Source organism: Nicotiana tabacum, chromosome 20 (assembly GCF_000715075.1).
Source record: "Nicotiana tabacum cultivar K326 chromosome 20, ASM71507v2, whole genome shotgun sequence".
Taxonomy (NCBI): domain Eukaryota; kingdom Viridiplantae; phylum Streptophyta; class Magnoliopsida; order Solanales; family Solanaceae; genus Nicotiana; species Nicotiana tabacum.
Window position 1 is genome coordinate 30,377,132 of NC_134099.1, and position 12,400 is coordinate 30,389,531.

Genomic DNA, 12,400 nt, shown 5'->3' on the forward strand with positions numbered 1-12,400 from the left:
TGCCCCACTGCTACTGATTTTAAGGTGGAGAATATACCCTCGACACCTGGTCGATGCAAACCGATGTCGAGATACATTTGTACAATCACCGACGGTCTCCTCAAGAAGGTGAAAGAGGAGTGCAACTGGGTAGGTAAAGATGTAGTAGTTCCTTCCCCCGAGGAATCTATCTCCACTCATGTGGAGGGGGTATCTAAGTGTCTATACTTACCCCTTCACGATAGGTCCCTTCGACCCCATCTTCGTTGCCTTTTGCAAGACGTACGATATCACTCTTGGCCAAATCCATCCGTCATTCTAGAGGATCATGATTCTCCTCCGATTTTTTGTAAATGAGATCAAGGGGCATCCTTTTACCCTCGATCACATTATGCGTCTCTACAGCCCTCGGCTTTATTGTGGAGGCATGATTAAGTTTTACTGCCGAGCCACCAAACCTCCATTCTCAAGCATAGACGAGACCCGAGACCAAGGTTGGATGGGCCAATTTGTCCGAGTAAAGACTTCGGACCTAATCCCTGCCGAAGACATGCCATTTCCTGAAAAATGGAACATGAACCATAAGTGTTTTTTTGCCTTGAATACCTACTTTTGACGTTTGCCTTCTCATCTCCTTTCCTCTTTTGTATTATAGCTGTGGCCCATGTGCCGGAAGTAATTGGGTCTAGGGCCTAGTGTCGCAGAAGTCTTACTCTGAGCGTGCTTGGATGGAGTTATCAAAGGGTCAATTAAAGGCCCGTAACCATGGTAATCTTCTTTTCTTAGTACGGTTTCCACTCGGGCTTTGTATTGAGCTTACTCGCCTTCTTCCTTTTGTAGGCCTCGAAAAGGATGTAGTGATGAGGCCCCCATCTGCTGAAGAAGAGGCTATCCCTCATCATCTTCCCCGAAGCAGGCCAAGGAGAAGAAAAGAGGCTTCGAGCTCTCTGGGCCCGGAAAATAAAAGACCAGGCAGGAGGCCCCGTAAACCTAAGGGGGAAGTCATCCCTCTAACTTTGGAATCAGTTCTTCGGCTAAGGGATGAGCCTGAAGGAGAAGAGGAAGAAGAAGACTCCGAGATAGTGCCCCATGTACGAACTGACACTAATACTCAAAAAATCTCCGAGTCGATGGGAGTTGAAGCTGCTCAGCCTCGAATAGATGAAATCCCCGAGCTAAAAAAAGCTGAAGATGCTTTACCTCGAGGTGGGAAGGCTATCGAGGAAGCGGTCGATGCTAGTGCAGAAACTGTGCTCGAGGACCCCCTAAGCGGAGGTGATACCTCGAGAGGCCCACTTGGGGCAATAGAGATTGGGGATTTCCCTTCGTTTCCTTTAGTTTCCGATTTGATGATACGTGATGCTCAGGCTGCGAAGACTTGTCCACGGGGAGGAAGATCTTTTTCGTGGTAATTTTGTTAGAGTAGAAGATGTCACCGGTCTGAATGACTTAGAGGTTTTGAAGAAGAGATCGGGAGAGGCCTCCTTGAGTTTTAAACTAACCGATCAGTTTTTGGCCCCTAGTGCCGATCTTGGTTGTAAGCGATCAATCTTTATTTCGGTCCCGGAGGATGCTTGGGTATTTTCTGCCCCTATATGGATTTCTAGCTATCTCCGATGCTTGGTCACCGAAGAAGACCAAGTAGACGCAATAGGAGCCGAGGCCGAGAAGTTTAAAGGGTGCATGGACATCTTAGCTTCACAAAAAGAGGACTTCCAAGCAGAGCTGGAGTCGGCTGAGTCTCAGCTTCGGGCTAAAAGGGAGAATGCCTCAGTTTAGGCAAAGAAAATCAAGAAGCTTTAGTCCGACTTAGCCAATTTGGCCAAAGAGCTCGAGGTGGCTGCGGCCAATAATAAGGCCCAGGCTAATGAGATCCAATACAAAGTTGATGTTGAAGCTACCCTAGCGCAGGCCAAAGGCATGGTGGATCATGCGAGGTGGCAAGCTAGAAAGGAGGCGCTCGAGGGAGCCCGTGATCAAAGCTTCGATATATTTGCAGAAATCGAGATTGCCAGGGCAGAGGAGATGAAGGATCGAAAGATCGCTTTTCCCGAGAAGGTTCCAAGAGTTTGAGCGAATGCGGTGAAGAAGACTCCGAGGGCGAAGATTCTTCTTCCGACAAGTACCAATCTACTTAGGATTTTAAGTAGTTTTTTTTGTATTTTTGTTGAGGCCGCCCGGCCTTTGTAAAGAATTCTGCATCGAGCCATATGGCCCTTGTAAAAAGATTTTGATGAATATATGAAACTTCTTCCATTCCATGGCTTGTTGTCTTTTTTGTTATTTCATGTAAGGGTCAAAATGCCTTAGCATAAGATCATGAAGTTGTGTTCAAGGGTCCAAGGTTTAGGGATGGTAAGGGCCGATAATAAGCCTTGCCTTAGATTGTTTCTAATCGATGAACCCCGAATGATAACTCGAACTTGAGTTTATGTAGCCCTTAAGCTTAAAGATCGAGTGAGGACATACTCAAACTCGGAATAAGGTAGCCCTTAGGCCTTCTAGTCGAGTGAGAATGATCTCTCGAACTCGAAGTGAAAACAGTCCTTAGGCCTTTGTAAGTTTTGTATTTGGCCGATCTTGTCTTTGTAAAACGATCGTTTAATCATATATATAAGGCTTTCTACCCTTTTCGGCTTTCAAAAATTTCCCTTTGTTTATCATTCGTGTTCACAAAGGTTGCAATGCCTTAGCATGAAATAAGGAACTGTTCAAGAGTTCAAACAATTTTGTACTCACTAGAGTTTTCAAGGCTTGATATTATCAAAGCCTTTTATGATTTTTCCGGGGGTAGCCCTTTTAATCGATTTATGAAAGAATTTAAAGGCCTGTTTTGTTATGAAATTTGGACATGTCCGAACCGTGTTACTTTGGCCGTAGCCTCTTTAGTTCGAGATTTGCCCCTTGGGCTTATTTTCCCGTTTTAGTTCGAGCTTTCCCGAAGTGTTAGTCCCCAAGTGGGGTGTTGGCCTATAAAAATCGAGAGTTGCCTAAAAGGTCTTATGATCTCGAAGTTAACAATTCAATCTCGTTTATTTTTCAGACGGCAGTCTCCGAGCATGGGGGTAATTTTCCGAACTCTGGTTATGATCTACCCTTAAGCCTGTTTACATAATAGATCTAAAGTATGAAATTGTAAAGTAGAAATTTTTTTCTAAGGCATGAGATATTGACAAGGAAAATACTTCTTTTTATAATTGATTATACATGCGTAAATGTTTCGTGCCAGGGCTCAAGCGAACTACGCGAGCACGATTCATTTGACCATTTGGCCCTTACAAATTTTCCTATCGAGACCCTGATGCCATAAAGTAATTTTCTCACAACAAAGTTGACATTCGAGGGTAATGCCCCCAGTATTCAAGGTTGATTGTAAAGAAGCCTTGGATACTTTTGAATTGTTCTAAGTTAGCATGATAAATGGTTTCCTCATTAAAAACCTCACCGAAAAAGCATTCGGGACAAAACCGGTCTGAGGGAAAAAGAGTGCAATGTGTGCTTTTAGACCTAAAAACTTCGTGTCGAGGAGTCCATCACTGTTTCTGATCGAACACCTGCAAGAGTTAGTTTAAAATATAAATGAAAATGGAAGGGACCATATCTTAGCAGTAGTATCGTTTTAGGTGCAATACGTTCCAATTGCATCGTAGTTGGTCGCCGTTCATCATGCCGAGCTTGTAGGATCCTTTTCCGACAATTTTGAGAACCTGGTATGGTCCTTCCCAGTTTGGACCCAGTTTTCCTTCATTCGGATTTTGGGTGTTGAGGGTGACTTTTCTTAGCACCAACTCCCCGATGTTAAAATGTCAAATATTGGCTCTTCGATTGTAGTACCTTTCGATCCGCTATTTTTGGGTGGCCAATCGGACAAGGGTGGCTTCACGTCTTTCATCCAACAATTCTAGGCTCATATTCATAGCCTCGTTATTTGACTTCTCTATTGCATATCAAAATCTGATGCTAGGTTCTCCGACTTCGATAGGGATTAGAGCTTCGACGCCTTAAACTAAAGAGAACGGTGTTGCTCCAGTACTGGATTTTGATGTTATGCGGTATGCCCATAGAACTTTGGGTAGTATCTCTCTCCACTTCCCTTTGGTGTTGCTCAATCTCTTCTTAAGGTTCTGAATGATGGTTTTGTTGGTCGATTCGGCTTGTCAGTTCCCGCTGGGATGATAAGGCGTCGATAGGATTCTTTTGATCTTGTGATCCTCGAGAAATTTAGTCACTTTGCTACCAATGAATTGTTTTCCATTATCACATACGATCTCGGAGGGCATCCCAAATCGACATATGATGTGGTCCCAAATGAAGTCTATAACTTCTTTTCCTCTGACTTTCTCGAAGGCCTGTGCTTCAACCCACTTAGAAAAATAATCACTCATAAACAAAATAAACTGAGCTTTACCTGGGGCCGATGGAAGAGGGACGACGATGTCCATTCCCCATTTCATGAACGGCCATGGGGATAAGACCGAATGGAGATGCTCTCCAGGCTGGTGAATCATTGGCGCATACCTTTGGCATTTGTCGCATTTTCGAATGAACTCATTTGCGTCCTTCTCCATATCGATCCAGTAACACCCTGCTCTGATTACTTTGTGGAACAATGATTCAGCACCAGAATGATTGTCACAAGTGCCTTCGTGAACTTCCCATGAGATATAGTCGGTATCTCCCGGTCCCAAACATATTGTCAACGGTCCATCGAACATCCTTCTAAACAGCGTTCCATCTCCGAGTTGAGTTCATCGTCTTCGATCGGCGGACCTAGATTGGCAAGAACGTTAGCCTCACTATTCTATTCTCGAGGTACATGTTGCAAGGTCCATTCCTTAAATCAATGTAGAGTGATCTGTAGTTTATCCAAGTTCCTCCGCATTCGGTCTTCTCAGACTTCAAAAGTCCTGTTAACTTGGTTTACCACGAGGAAGGAATCACACTTGGCCTCTATGACCTCCGCTCCCAAACTTTTAGCTAGTTCAAGACCTGCAATCATGGCCTCATATTCGGCCTCATTGTTAGTCAATTTTGCAGTTCTGATAGATTGTCTAACTATATTACTCGTGGGTGATTTTAGCACGATGCTTAGTCTGGACCACTTCACATCGAAGTAACATCCGTAAAGAGGGTCCAAACTCCCGAAGATGTACCCGATTTCATCGGCAGTTCTTTTTCAACCTCGGGTACGAGGGCCGACGCGAAGTAACCACGAAGTCAGCCAAGATTTGAGACTTGATGGCTACTCGGGGTGGATACTCAATATCGTACCCACTGATTTCCATGGCCCATTTGGCCAATCGACATGAAAGCTCGGGTTTGTGTAAAATATTTCGAAGAGGATAAGTTGTCACAATGCATATTAGATGACATTGGAAATATGGTTTTAGTTTCCTAGAGGCGTTTATTAAAGCAAGCGCTAATTTTTTTAAGTGTGGATATCTAGTTTTGGCCTTACCTAAGGTCCGAATAACATAATAGACAGGGAATTGCGAACCTTGTTCTTTTCAAACCAGGACTCCACTTACTGCTATCTCCGAGACTGCCAAGTACAAGTAAAGCCATTCATCCTTTTTTGGGGTACGAAGCAGCGGCGGGCTCGATAAATACCACTTTAGTTCCTCCAAGGCCTGCTGGCATTCTGGGGTCCATGCAAAATTTCTCTTCTTCTTAAGTAGTGAGAAGAATCGGTGACTCCTATCTGAGGACCTCGAAATGAATCGTCCTAGGGCGGCTTTGCGCCCCGTTATCCCCAGCACGACCTTTACATTATCTACGACTGTGATATCCTCGATAGGTTTGATTTTATCGGGGTTGATCTCGATCTCCCAATTGGACACCATGAAGCCAAGAAACTTGCCCGAGCCAACCCCGAACGCGCACTTTTCTGGGTTGAGCTTCATATTGTACTTCCTTAGTATATCGAAAGTCTCCAGCAAATGCTTCAAATGGTCCTCTGATTGCAGGGACTTAACTAGCATGTCCTCAGTATAAACTTCCATAGATTTCCTTATTTGTTGTTCGAACATTCGATTTTCTAGGTGTTGATAGGTTGCACCAGTATTTTTTAGTCCGAATGGCATTACATTATAGTAGTAGGTTCCATACTTAGTGATAAACGAGGTCTTTTCGTAGTCCTCTGGGTTCATCTATATTTGGTTATACCCGGAGTAGCGATCGGGTCCAAGCCTGCACTACTATTGAGTAGTGAGGGTGATCGATGCAGTTTTACCCAACTAGGTCGGGATCGAATCCACAAGGAGTTAATTTGTTTGGAATTAGGTTTATATCCAAGTCTAGATGCGGGTTTTGATCTTAATTACACTTCCACACATGTTTGGTTTGATTTCTACTTCTAACTCTATTCTATTGTATGCAATATTTGAAACTAAGTATAATATTTTTGTTGTTGATTTTCAAGAGTTTAAAGGGGCTAGGGTAGTGACTTCCACCTACGTTGATATCGAACGAGTAGCAAGAATCTAGGTCAATTGTGTGATTAGTTGGGGTCGTAATATAGTTATCACACCCGGGTACTCACTCTATACCTCTCGGTAGTTTGAGTGATTTTGCCCAATTTGGATTTCTCAAGTCTAAATGGGTATTCATGCAGTCCAAGTGATATTAGCTCAAGTCGGGTATTACTATCTCTAGGTTTAACCCTTTAATTGGGGCTATCAATTTCTTGAGTTCACCCTAATTCCTTGTTAGCCTAGTTTTCCCAGACTGTCCCTTTTTATCAAGTAGAGACTAAGTCATAAAGGCATGAATCAGTGTTTGCAACTACTAATTCTATAGTTCTAGCAAGAACTAGGCTAAATATCATTAACCCATACACATGCAAGCCCTAAAATTCAATACCCATCAAATACCCACACTAGGTTGGGTCACACCCCTAGCTATTGGTTTAGCTACTCATGGAAATAACAGAAATTGAAGATAAAAAGAAGATGGAATTCATAATGCTAGATTAAAAGATGAAAATCTAATGTTGAAAGATAATTCTAGTACAAAATTTTCAAAATCAGTAAAGTCAGCCATCTCAGGTGCTCCTCTAATGCATGACATAGCCTAAAAATGTCAAAAAGATCTATTTATACTAAGCTGAAATTTTCAGACAAAAATACCCCTGCGGATCTTTTGCGGTCGCATAATTCTGAGTGCGACCGCATTCTTGTTTTCGCGACCGCGTAATTCTGACCATGGTCCGCGTTCTTCAATTCTGTATCTGTATTGAGATGAGTTTCGCAGGCAGCATAATTTCAATCGTGGGCGCGTAATTCTGATGTGAACCGCACTTCCTTCTTTTGCTCAAGTTGTGAGCTCTCTGAACTTTATGCACCGTGGTTCGCATAATTTCCATCGCGGCCGCGGTTAGACTTTTGCGGCCGCACATTTCTGGTGCGGACCTCGCTTATCATTTGGCCTGAAAAAGCTACTCTCTGAATTTCCCTTTCGCGGACCGCATATTTTCAACGCGGCCGCGTTGTGGCTTCCTCGGCCGGATAATATTTGTGCGGCCCGCGTTTTATATCTCTTGGCCCAGCCGTGGTTTTTGTTCAAGTTTTGACTCCTTTCTGAGTTGATTATGACTCCTTTGGCTCATTTTGAACAATTCCTGCAAGCATATTACATTAGTTTTCGGGAATACCTTCATGCATTTTTGGCCCAAAACGCAAGTATAAAAGAGCAAATAATAGATTAAAATCCCTACTTATCAACTCCCCCAAACTTAAGTATTTGCTAGTCCTCAAGCAAATAAGGTAATTCCCACCTCCACTAAAACAAAAAGTATACTTCAGTTGCCCTAAGGTGAATCAATCATGCATTAATTGGGCCTTACAATTACCCTCAACACAAATAAATTATCAACAACACAATGTTATGACCTTTTGAGTACCATAGTTCTATTACGATACTAGAGCATCAAGAGTTGACTTAATTTCACCAAGGAAGCTCGCTCTATTACTTAGGTAATTGTGGAACCCAAACTCCTTCTCCTCTATTCTCCATAAGCAAATCTCACTTTAGAATTATAACACTCAAAACAAGGATTGTGAAGAAGTACGCTCATCTCTCTCAAAGGAATGTCACAAGTTCGGCTCTAAGTACCATAAGCTTTCCCCTTAATGTAAGCTCACTCAACTCAAAATCATATAGGGCTTTTGCGGGAATGTAATGAAGGCTTTTGGATCAAGGTATAATTTATTGGCGTATGAAGGTTTCATCTTTCCTTAAGCACTCCATTTTCTCATTTCGAATCATACTTTCTTGACTCTTTGAGTCATTTTATTCTTCCTTAGGGGAACTAAAGAGACACACTGTCACTCTTTCTTTCTCATGACAATCATTTTTCTTCTTTTCTAATCATTCCATGCCTTTCTTCATTTCTTTGTTTGAATCCCTTCAATTTTCACTTTCTTATTGACATATTTCTTTTTGATTTTTCTTTTCTTTTCTTTTTGCCTTCCTTTTTATTCATTTCTTTTTGTTCTTTGTACCTTTTATCACTTTCACATTCCTCGTCTCTCCCCTGAACTTATGCTTTTGCCAATTGTTTATCAAGAATGTCAAGGAAAGATCAGGTGCCAAGAGAGGGTCATTAGAGAAAATATATAGTCTTGTAACATGGTTATTGAAAGAAAAAGGGCTTCGGGTCAAAGGGGTTGACTAGGGATATCATATTGGTAGGCTACAGAAGCTTTCAAGTTTCAAATTGGATCAAGGAGAGCCTACAATCATTTCTCAAGTTGAGCTACACTTTGAATTTCGCCTAGACAAATATTCAGGGCAAGATCAAGACTTATTGGCATGGAATTTGGACTTGCAATTCAATACCTCACCTCTCAAGCTGTTCGATTATTAAAGAGACAGAGTCGAGGGCCCACAACAACCCTAGTAAAGATTGAACATCACAAATTGCTCAAAGAAACCACTCGATGATTGTTTTAGTCAACACAAGAGTCTAAAGGTCATAACTAGAACTATTCTTTGCCAATCAATCTTGTTTCTAACCATAAGGTCGAAGGTAAATGTGTTAGTACCAAGTGAAGCTTGCTTGAGAGAGTTTTATTTATTACTACTATTTACACCAAAACATAAATAAAACAGACTCAATCCCTTAAGAAGGTTGTCACGACATCCATCGCTGGAAAGATCCACCCGGTTCACACAACATCCACCTTTGGAAAGAATCGTGGCACTAAGCAAATCAAAGGCTTATTGTTCACATAATAGTAAAAAAGAAGCTAACAACTTAAAAAGAAGTTACTAAAGGAAATAAGAAGCTATGCTAATAAGGGAAAATAACGAAAGAAGTTATGAAGTAAACTACGGAAATTAAACTGAATATATACAAACTTGAGGGAAAGCGAATATATACAGAAATGGAAATGAAAATATACATCAAATGGTAAAAATATATACATACCAAAACTGAAAATAAAGATAAAGAAAAACAGTGTAATGGTTATTACATACCAAATGTCATAAATCAAAATGGACCCCCCTCCCAAATGAAAGATAGCATTGTCTTTAATGCTAATAATCAAATAAGAACAGGTTAAAGGGGTAGAAAGTAAAGAAAACTCCCAATGTAGTCTCTGTCGGTATTGGGTCCTCAACCTAAACAGTGTCCTCAACATCCTCTAACTGTATCTCAACATCCTCTGACTGGGGGATCACGGGGTTGCTAAGCATCTGAATCAACTCCTCAGTAGTGTGTGACGCAGCAGCTAGCTCCTCAGACTACCCGGCTGCTACCCCTGGTGCCTCAGGCTCTGCTGCATGTGCTTCTGGGACTGTCTCCTCCATAAGAAGGTCCATAGGTAAATCTCCCGCATGTGCAATCTTCTCAACCTCCTTAGCCAACTTCCCGACCGACTCCTTTTGAGTCTTTTTCAGCTTCCTCACCTATTTCCCCAAATCCTTGATCACCTTCCCATAGGCATCAAGAGTCTCTCTAATCTTCTTCTGGTTGTCCAGAATCTTCTTTAATGAGTCCTCCACTGATGAAGGTACCTGAAGCTCTGCTGGGACTGAAGACTATGCTGCCACTACACTGGATATGGCAGACAACTTAGTGGTAGCTGCCTGCATCTAGTTTTTGAGATTGGACAGTGTCTGGGAAACCCTCAGTGCAGTCTGAGGGTAGGTAGAAGATGAAGGCATTGATAGTGGCACTGAAGATGGAGGAGGCATGACTGCCTACCCCGATAGAAGTACCGGTGGCTGTGGAGGGCTCGACAACTGATCTTGTGGCCACTACCCCTGGCTCTTCAGATTGGCTAGTGGAGGTAGTGGCTTTACCCTTGAATTTAGGGTTGTCCGGTCCTTGGAGGGTATACCATGAGAAAGGATTTTTACCCTTCACCTCCACATCAAAGTGTCTCGACTCAACCCCTTGGTCTTTGAAGTACTCAGTCAAGAAGTTGGGGTATAGATAAGATCTTTCTTCTTTCTGCACTGCATTGGAGATGTTGTAGGACATCAAGTTTCATACATTGATAGGATATCCTACCATGATAGAAGCTACCAATACTACTCGAGAAAGTGGAAGGACGTGGTCATGTAGGCAAGGGTCAAGACGATTGCACACGAATGTTTGCCACCCTTTTTTTTCAAAGCTAAGGGTGTTTCTGATGATTGGCACTCCTGCTATAAGCCATACAGGTGTCGACCCCGGAATAGCAAGTAACTCAGCTAACCATGGGCGAACTGCCTCACCCAAGGCTAGCTTCTCCAGGTATTGTACCGTCTCAACCTCCTTAAACCTTACATATCTATTCAGTGCTTAGCCATCAAATCGGATTTTCAAGTTTCGGACCTTTGTCACTTTTGTACCCTTTTTTATGTGGGCAACATTGGCATACAACTCCTTGATGAGGTATTCATTGGCATCCTGCGGACGGCCGGAGAACCACTTCCATCATTTTCTCTACGAGAAATGCTTTAGGACATTTGGATTGTATTGGCTCAGGTCTTTGATTATGAATTGACGCTCAAGGGTAAGCGACCTTTGGGTCCACCATTCCTGAAATTTGGCATAAGCTTTCTCACTCACAAACCTATCCGCCCATACCTTCGGGTTCCTTGATCTAGCTAAGCCTCTTTACAACTGTATCGCCCCCTCTCCCATCACCTGGGACTTCGTCGTCATCATCCAAATTTATTGTAGCTGGGCAGCATTTGAGGGGGAGGGTTCAGAATCTTCACTTCCTTCTTCCGAACCCTCAGATGAACCCTCAGATGAGGAGGACTCATCAACCAAATGCAATCTCCCCTGGATTTGTTGGGACTGGACTTCCGGCTGTGCCTGCCCGGAGTTTCCTTCAGAATCCTCCCCGGATGGGACATCATCACTAGTGTCTAAAGTGTTTGGGGCTCTATTGGCGATTGCCTTCTTGCCGATTACTTTTTGGACTGACAGAGGTATGTTGGGTTTGCCCCGACCCCGACCTCGGGAGGGTTCTGCCCTCCCTTTGGAAGTATCACCTCTACCTCGGGAGCGTACCATCGTCTGCAACATACAAGTAGTGAAAGTCAGTTAGACTTGGTGTTCAACATGAGTTAAAACATTACAGAGGAAATGACAGATAGTGCATCTCAGAACAGGGCAGCGCGGATCGCACAAAAATGAGTGCGGCCGTGAACTTCCTATCGCTGTCCGCATAAAAGTGAATGGGGCCGCGAAGGAACCAGGCTCAGACTACTGGCTCTCTGAATTTGGTCAACTGCGGACCGCACAAAAATAAATTTGGTCGCGAAAGACCCATCCCGGATCGCATAAAAGTGAACGCGGCCACAAAGACAAATGACTGACTCTCCGAAGTTAAAAAATATGGTCTGTACAAAATTGACCGCAATCGCAAAGTCTAGCAAATGTCAGTGCTTCTGAACTAGGGTATCGCAAATTGGACAATTTTGTACACGGCCGCATACCTAATCACGGGCCGCACAAAAATATGCGCGGCCGCGAAGTTCAACTCACATCTGCACTAATGAACACCTGGTACTAGGGTTTTCACTATTTAAACAAAAATTATGGAAATTAACCATGCAAAGCTACTAATCCCGACCCCTATTATGCATTTTAACACTACCTATATGATTCTAAGCAAGATTTAAGCACTAATTCGACATTTTGGCATGAATTTAACCCTAGATAAAAAGAAAACTAAAACAAAGAGAAAAGAAAAGAAAAATATGAAGTTAAATCATTGAAAATGAACATACCCATAATGAAATGTAGCAAGGAATCACACTTGATGAAAATGGAATGAGATTGAAAGCAAGAATAATTGCATAGTGCTTTAGGTGTGTGTGAGAAGTCAAGGTTTGTAAAGTTTGAATAGTTTCCAAAGATGTATTTATACTCTGAACCAGTGACCCTACTGACTTACTTGAGTGCAGCTGCAAAAGT